Consider the following 5,797-nt stretch of genomic DNA (forward strand, 5'->3'; position numbering starts at 1 on the left):
GTGGCGGTAATTGAAGGACACGATTAATCCCCGGTCTGTTAGGAATCACTATTCCCAAGTCATCGAGTTTCTTCGCATGCCCGGTCATGGCGAGCATGTGCTCACTAACGGAGCTGCCTTCTTCCATCATACAGCTGAAGAAATGTTTCGATGCTTCATAGCATTCCACGGCCGCATGAGTCTCGAATATAGCTTTCAGCTCATTCATCAACTCATGAGGATCGTGGTGCTCAAAACGTTTTTGAAGATCGGATTCCAGACTGCACAGGATGGCACACTGAACTTGAGAGTACCGAGTTTTCCGAGTCGCGTAAACAGCTTTTACTTCATCGGTTTCAGTTTCTGCAGGAGGGTGACCTAGCGGTGCATCAAGCACATATTGCAGATTTCCGCCAGAGAGGAAGATCCTCACATGACGGAACCAATCGGTGAAGTTGCTACCGTTGCTCTTAAGTTTTTCTTTCTCTAGGAACTGGTTAAAATTGATTGGGGACGCCATCTCTACAACATATATTTGCAAAAGTTTAGACTAAGTTTATGACAAATTGAGTTCAAATTTTAATTCAACATAATTAAAAATCTAGGTGAACTCCCACTCAAAACAATATCCCTCGCATTGTCTTAGTGATCACACGAACCAAATCCACCGCACCTATGCCCGATCATCACGAGAGAAGGTGTGATTTCAATGGCGAACACTCAAAGTGTTCATCATATCAACCATATGATTCATGCTCTACCTTTCTGTGACGCCCCAAAACCGGTACCATGAGGATCCCAGCGAATCCGCCGAAATCCGCACGATATCGATTTTAGGAGACGCACCACCAAGCGCCTCGTACACGCCGAAGCATGCACGTGATGCGGGTGGAATCAATCACGATAGGTAACATTACAACAGATTTACAATAGAGCCCACAACAAACAGATATATTACAACAACGACTCCAACGAGTCAAGATACAAATAGATACATACAAAGATCCAAATCATACAGAAGATCAAATACGTCCGAGTACGGACAAGATACAAATTGGACTAAGAGTCCTGAAGATAACCAGTGGTGTCCATAACCCTGCCCAGGCCAAGCCGGAAGGGTAACCTCGCTAACGTCGTCTTCATCGAACATATCTTCATACCTGCCCGGTTATATCCCGTAGAAGCAGCAATAAGTACGGGTTCGTACTTAACAAGACTTCAAGACGTATAAGCATTCGTCAACCAGTAGGCACGCAGGGGACTTAGAGGACGCAAGAGGAACATCATAGGCAATATGGTGGGGTTAAGCGGCAGCGCGCAGGCACTAAAAACCTATAGAGACACTCTACAACAGTCGTCTAATCAGAGAAGGTGAGAGAGCGCATAACTAATAGTTCTATACTCTGCAAACATAACACAGCCGATGCATTCCCCCCTCGCAAGGAAGTACTTACAAAGGCACTCACACGGTTGACAAGTTTTAACCATTTATTATTAGAGTTGTGCTAACTTACTACGCAAGTTATTATGATTGAAACAGCAGGTGTAAGTTGTCTATGGTCGAGTCATACAGCTCCAAGTCGTCCATAACCGCGGACACGGCTTATCGATAAGATGTACACCCTGCAAGGGTTGCCCAAATGTACCCACACGCACGATCAAACCACTTGCGACAGGTGGAAATCACGACTCGCACTCTCCTTCACGACAACAATGTCCAGGAAGCCACCTAACCAAGTTGAACCCGTATCGAAGTCCGGCCGTATCTCCGAAGCGGACTTAGCTATGTGCGCCAGCGTGCTAGGTGGTTTAAACACACACTGGGGCGACAAACCACTTCACAGAGGCTCCGCGACCTATACGTGCATACCAGAAACAAGGGATACAAGGCACCCAGGGGCTTCCCAAAGTAAATAAGTAACAGGCTGGCATGCACGCAAACAACAAATGGTAAAACATTGCAAACTAGTTGTGGCCACTGGACAAAGCTGTAGATTCCGGCAGTGGTCGAGGGGAGACCCAGAAACATACCCACGTGTGGTTAGAGCGCTCAGTCTCGGAACAGATAACAAGAACTCGGGGTCCTAGATTTCACGGAAACACAAGTGAGCCGTCATAAAATGAGCAACTAACCCACCGATGTCTCCGCTAATAATTATTAACAAGTAGCCATGATATCCTCAACAGATATAACCATAAACCATGTGTCATGTTCCCCAACAGATAACCCGATAAGATAGCAGTAACGGTAACGAGATATAAACAGCACTAGCATGCACTACGACTCGCAAGGCAGACTCGATAACCAAACAATAGCTGTAGGTGGTTGGTGGAGGCAATATAGGCTGCTTGAGGTAACAAGTGGAAGGAACACGTGACAAGAACGTAACTTAAGGATAGCATGAGGGAGAAGGCAAAATAAAATAGGTAAGCGACTTCTGCAGGGGCAGAAGTATAAGGGAAATGCTTGCCTGTTATAGCTTGCCGAGGAACATCCGGAGAACTTGGCGTATCTCATCGCACCACTTCGCGATCCTATCCGAGAAGAAGCAAATGCTGGAACACACATCGGATGCAAATCTTACTACTACGGCAGAAGAATCGGCATGATCATGATATGATATGCATGGCATGGCAAACATGATGCGGTGATGCAACTTATCCAATTTAAACGGAATCGGAATTCCGACAAGCAATTATTTAGGTTCAAGTTATTTATCTACCCCGCATATTAGATGTGGATTAGCATGGCAAAGACATGGCAAGGGTGCGCTACATCAAAGTTAAATGGAACCGGGACAACATTTATATAGTATCCCTCATATTCCATATGTTCCATATTAGGTGTTATTGCAAACTATCACGAGATTGTATGATGCATAATGCAACAGCAAGCATGGATGGCATAATCATGTTCATCACATTTTTCTGATCAATTTTCATATATAACACTTGTTATTTGGAGTTATAGATTGAGAGATATAAAATAGACAGATTTGCAAAAAAGGAAAGAATGAACAGAGAGAGGGAACGTGCTGAGCCTGAGCATTGCCCAGATTGGCAAAAAGGAAACGGATTAACTTGTGCACGAGAGGATTAGAAACAAGGGCTCCTGGACTGAACAACTACAGGATCACAGACATGTAAAACGACGTGAGTTGTAACTGGAACCAAAACGGAGAGCAGGAGCTCGACTGATGCCTTGTTTGCTAGTTTTCTGGAACTGAAACAAAAGACAGGTCTGAAGCTACAAACAGAGACAGAGAACATGGCCTTTTGCCTTGGAGTTGAGAGATGGATCTGTTGTTTTCAGCAGGAAGCTTCAGATTTTGACCGGATTAGTTGCAAAACGCTGTGAATAAACTAGCTAGTCAAACTAGGTGGCTAGCAAGTGGATTGATTCAAGCCGGGAGCTAGCTAGCAAGCAAGCTCACACACAGGTGGATGGATGAATAGAAATCGTGCAAAGCAGTTAAACTAGCTAGCAGACTGCTCAAAAGGAATTGTAGGGATGCAAGAATGTACATCGTTGTGGTGAGACCTGCTACTATCGCTATGCTGCTTGCGTGCTGATGCTGGATGGGACGCCGGGCGTGCGCGCGGGAGAGCAGCTGGTGCTGGCGCATCAAGGAAAAAAAGAATGCAGCAGCCCGGCTATAATTGAAACAGAGAGACAATGGGGAATTAAAATGGTGTGCATTTTGCCTCAAACGGGAATTTGACCCAGGGATCTGAACTCACGTTTTGATGCAAGGAAACGAGCCAGATGTGCTGCTAGTCTGCTACACATATGATGCACAGGTACATATGCGAGGATAAAAGAAGTAGAGAGAGGTTGCGCTCTGAACCTGACGAAACTGAAGACTGGGCGAACAGGGAGGCGAAGCAGGGACAGCGTCCATCGGTGTCGAGGAAGAGGAAGTCGAGGGTGAGGCTTCCGGGCTGCGCTACTGGTCGGAATCGAACGAGGAGATGTTGGGAAACGCGAACCCGGCCCTAGCCCAGCGCGACGGCGACCATGACGACGGCAAGGACTAGAAGAACTCCGATGAAAACCTCGGTCAGAACAGCGACAAATCCATCAGATTTAGGCGACATGAAGAAGTGGTCGGATGCAGCAGGAAAAGGAAGGAGAAGGGAGAGGGCCTCACCAGGAACACACTGATGGTCTCGGAAAGGACGGAGCAGGTCGGAGGCGGTCGGAGACCTCGCCGGTGCGTGGCGGCCGGAGCGGAGAACGACGATTTGGGCGTCGATTTGGATGGGAAGGAGGGGAAAGGTGGGGAGCAGGTGGAGTGGTGATGCTCACGTTTCGTGCGTGCTCTCTCCAGGAGAAGACAGATGACAGCCACAGAAGGGTGAAGGAAGTTGGGCCAACTTGAAGGTTGCTCGGGAGAGAAAGGCCAAATTAGAATTAGATGGCTTTTGATACTTTCTTCAAGAAAAAGGCAAGAAAAGAAAACAGAGGAAGGAGATACGGTTCAAGATAGAAAGCAATAGATAACAAAGAAAGGAGCAAAGGTTGCAAACATTTTAGAAAAAGCCCACCTTTTATTTAAAACTAGATTGTCCAAAATATTGCAAATATCTTTGTTTCGGGTTTTGTTAAAATAAGAAAAGAGCAGAGGAAGGTTTTTATTTAACCATACAAGAGAAATCAAAATAGGGTTTATTGCAAATAATTTTGGCTTTTCGCAAAATATGCAAGGTGAGAGATGCTTGATGCCATGATTATGCACAAAATAAAAATAACAAACAAAATCTAATATGGTATTTTACTGGGCTGCTACAATCGACACCACTAACAAGGAACCTCGCCCCGAGGTTCCACGTCCAGGTACGGGGGAGAGAGGTGAACTATCGGATCTTCAGGAGACGTGTCGATCTTCTCGACACCACTAACAAGAATTCTTGCTCCACGTAGATCGGCGACACCACTAACAAGAAATCTTGTTCCGATGTTGATGATGTGCTTCCGTCGGGATCCTCCGAAGATCGGTCCTAATAGGTGAGGGGCAAAGATCGTCCAACCCGCGTAGAGACGTATGAAAGCAGATAAGAGAAGATTCAAAACTCGCAAAGGTAAGATGAGAAAGAATAGAGGTAAGGAGAAAAATCAGAGCTAACCAGAACTATCCAACGAGTTTTAGAAAATAGGTTTTAACACTAACGTATGTTGGCAAGGTTATCCTATAGGCTGGACTAGTGGGGTATCGTCAACCTGATGCTCTGATACCAACTTGTGACGCCCCAAAACCGGTACCATGAGGATCCCAGCGAATCCGCCGAAATCCGCACGATATCGATTTTAGGAGACGCACCACCAAGCGCCTCGTACACGCCGAAGCATGCACGTGATGCGGGTGGAATCAATCACGATAGGTAACATTACAACAGATTTACAATAGAGCCCACAACAAACAGATATATTACAACAACGACTCCAACGAGTCTGTTGATCGCCAAAACCCACCGGCGGGCAGTGGCCTGTCAACACGGTAGAGCCGGGAAGAGCCTAGAGCTGCGGCTGGCTGAGACCCCTCCGAGCGACGGCCCGCAATGCTCTTCTGGTCACACGCGGCGATGCGAAGTGCAAGGGCGTGCCACCTGACCTATACCTGGTCAGGAAGGTGATGGGGATGCCTCGCTTAGTTCCTGCATGGCATACACGTAAACATTAAATCAGAGCCTCGATCGGCTCTCAGGCTATCCTGTGAATCGGCTCAAAGAGCCGATCCACCCATGATCCGTACGGGGTGCACGAATACTTGGTGATCCTGCTTGATCAAGATAAAGCTAATGAGATCTACGACGATTT

At 46.6% G+C, this 5,797-nt stretch overlaps 1 long non-coding RNA gene across 1 annotated transcript; it reads right to left on the reverse strand.

The window, feature by feature from the left end:
* Window positions 1-909: 909 nt before the first annotated feature.
* LOC127346217 (uncharacterized) lies at window positions 910-4,463 on the reverse strand. The gene is made up of 4 exons (XR_007879394.2): window positions 4,131-4,463; window positions 3,828-4,035; window positions 2,451-2,535; window positions 910-1,139 (listed from the first exon to the last, which is right to left on the reverse strand). It is a non-coding gene; the product is annotated as an uncharacterized lncRNA (long non-coding RNA).
* Between the last annotated feature and the right edge of the window lie 1,334 nt (window positions 4,464-5,797).

Source organism: Lolium perenne, chromosome 3, assembly GCF_019359855.2.
Source record: "Lolium perenne isolate Kyuss_39 chromosome 3, Kyuss_2.0, whole genome shotgun sequence".
NCBI classification, from domain to species: Eukaryota; Viridiplantae; Streptophyta; class Magnoliopsida; order Poales; family Poaceae; genus Lolium; species Lolium perenne.